Raw genomic sequence first — 3,695 nt, 5'->3', positions numbered from 1 at the left:
ACAAAAAAATTATTTGGTTAACAAAAAAATAATTGTATTTCTTTTAAAATATTCATATTTAAACAATTGTATTTCAATTTAAAAATGTAGTTTTTTGAATCACACATACAGTTACCAATATAACAAGACATTGAATGATAAATAAATAATTAACAATAATGTTTAAATGTAATTTTTGATAAAAACATAAACCAAAGATTATAATTGTTTTTGACATATTTTTTTGATAATCTAATATATCTTTTATATTTAGAATGAGTGTGATTATTTTCATTGTGTAAATACACAAAATACTATTATTTTCGAATAACTCATTGTCAATAATAACATGTATATAATGTTATTTGATATATATTATCTTTTTTATTTATTATGTCTGATTACACACATTGATAGCACATTATGAAAATGACATCACAACTGTTTTTGAATAGTGAAATAATAACACGATTTCACAGTTACTTCTAATGATTTTATTATGATAATAAATAAAAAATGATTCACTTTTATACTCTATAAGCCCATTGTAAAAACGAATTTAATTATTAAACATGTAATTAGTTTGAGTGTGTAAACAGATAATTTCAAACTAAACAATTACATAATTTTATAATATGAAAAGAATGTAAATAAATATTTTTAACTACTTGTTGTTCACATTCTTATGTAAGTGTAATGAATAAATAAAATATATATTTACTGGTCAAAATAACTAACAACCATGTGAAGTTTTTTTTATAATATATAATCATATATACTTGTGAACAAATTAAAATGTTGTTAATAAAAGAAATTGGATATTTAAATTACATTGGTGTTGTCACTTAGATATGATTAAATATATTTTATAAATTTAATTAAAAATATTATTTCCTTTTTTATTAATACAATTATTTTGTAAGCAATTAAATTGTTAATGAATATTTGTGTATTACTTAGATAACATAAGCATTGTTATTAAATTCAAAAAGACAAACATTTATGTTTTAATGCACTTTTATGTATGATCTCGATAAATAACTGTTATTACGAATAAATATGTATGAATTAATTTTTAAAATAATCATGAAAGTGTATTCATTTTTGTTGAAACAACAAAGTTAATGTACCACAACAAAGAACTATCAAATTTTATATAATTATTTATCTTCTGCTTTTGCTTTTTGATGATAAAATGTTTATTTTTATATCTTATGTATATATGTGAGAGAGCAACAAGTTATAAGCAAAAATGTTTCAAACTGTGTTATTCTAGTAATTTTAGTGAAATGATTTTTAGTTCAGGTTTGATGTTACACATTTTCACACTAAAAATTTATCACGTTTTATTTTTGACATTTTATAAAAATGAAAATGTTGTGATCAATGGTGAAACCTTATACACAATCTGTTGTATTTAAATTATTAGAATTAATAATCAATACATGTTTCTATTATATATAATAATAAATGTTGTGGTGTTACTAAGGTATATATGTTTAATTATGTGTTTTTATATGAATAATAAGAAAACGATAGTTAAGAAAAATAATTGTATATAACAACTCTCTTACATGTTATTATCAACAAAAAGTTGTTAAACGATAATAGTGTACATCAACACAGTTACATAATGAAATTGATGTTAATTGTTTATTTTTATTTTAATGAATATCATAATTATTTCACCAAAGTTATTATTTACAATCAATAAATTCAATTTAAAAACAACTATAATTTTAGTGTAATTTAATTTGAAAATTACCTTATTATTAATACTATTTGTGTTGATATAAAGGTAATTTGTTTTTTTGATTATTTGAACGTTTAATTGTGTTGATAACTTTGTTATGAAAATTGTTAGCACGATCTGTTAAGGTTAATGATGATTATATATAATCAATTTAAAAATATATAAATTCAGAAAAAAATAATAATGTGAAGTTTTTAAAATTATTTTTTTTGTTATTTGATAAAGAGGACAGTTAAATGCCGATTTACAAAAAAATAATTAATTCGATCCAAAAGATCTTAAGATTACTTGGGTCGCGACAATCTCGAAGGTCACTTTAATAATTATTATTATTAAATATAAATTTATAATAAAATGTTGTTATTGTATCGTTAATATAATAACAATTTATTATTTACATATTATTAAATGTATATAAATATTAATACACACTTTAAATATATTCAATAATCTAATGATTATAGATGTAAGAAAAAGTAGTTGTCACGAGTTTAAAAAGGTATTTTAATCAATTTATTTTTAATGATTATATATTGTTAGTTGTTGAACAAGTAAATTTAAGGGAAGCCCGTGGTAGTTTGGATTGATTTTTCAGAAAGTGGTTGTCAAAAGGATGAAAAATTTAAAAAAACTATTTTTATATAAAAAACAGAAAAACCACAAAAAGATTTTACTCATCTTCAAAATCAAAATTGACTGTATCTTGTTATCACGGTATAAAATGAAATGTTGTTGGGGATGTGTAAATCAAACAAACAATAATCACGATTATAAAGTTTGTATATTTATAACGTTGGAAGTGAATAATTAATCAATAGACATTCATTAATAAACAATATGTAATATGACATATATTACAAATATGACATTTTGTTATGAAAACTGTTGTTTGTGTTCAAATTAACCAAACGTTTTGTGCTGATTATTGTTTTCATTGTCCATATCTCCTACTGTTGTAGCACTCACCAAAAACACAAGTATAAGTTTTTTAATAAGTCTTTTTCAAATATATAATTTTTATTATTGTTAAAAGTTCAAAATATTAATATTATTAACATTTGTTCAATGCCTTATAAAAACAAATTAGTTAATATTTATTATTTTATTTGATAATCAACTTACTCAATACGCTGGAAGAATTTTTGACAAAAATCGATTTTTTGTTTTTAATAACATTATTTTCATGACAACCACTTTTTCTATGACTATCAATAATTCTTCTATCTGTGTTTATTTAAGTTTATTTAAAAACACACCTATGGGATTTTTGATGATATGATTATATTTGTAAACTTGTTTAACAATATTAGTTTTTTTTTATAATTGTATGAATAAAAAGTTTGACAGAACATGTTATGCTAATAAAATACGTCACAATTCAAAAACAAAAAATAATCAACGTACGAAATAATAAGGTTTTGGCTCTATTTTAAACTGAAAGATATTTTATTTAATAATTATTACTAAATCTAACCTTTTCATCGTTAATTTTGTGATAAAAAGACCAAGAAAAATATTGTTGTATTAACCGAGAAAAAATAAATATTAAATAATATGTGTATTAACTATTTTTATACTGATTGGTTGCAAAACAATTATTTTTATATTAAATTATGTTTTTACTTATTAAAATAATTGTTATTGACAAATTACATTCAGTCTACACGTGAAATGTTTATATTACTACAAACACCAAAACAATACCCAATTATTGGGGTTTAAAATATGGCTAATTACAGTATAATTATTAAAATTCTATACCAAAAAACAGTTAATACAATCTATAATTATTCTTAACAAAATAAAACAAAAGCTTCAAAGTTGTATGGTAATATAATTATCTTAAAAAATTACCATAAAAACAATTGAACTTCTTTTTTAAGAAAAAGGTTTTGAATCAAATTTATTTGTTTATGATATATACAGACCTTTTCTCACAGAGACGGTTTTAAACGTTATTTGG

The sequence above is a fragment of the Entamoeba invadens genome (assembly GCF_000330505.1).
Source record: "Entamoeba invadens IP1 unplaced genomic scaffold scaff_1105074725287, whole genome shotgun sequence".
Classification (NCBI taxonomy): Eukaryota; Evosea; order Mastigamoebida; family Endamoebidae; genus Entamoeba; species Entamoeba invadens.
Note: the sequence above shows the minus strand (reverse complement) of the source record.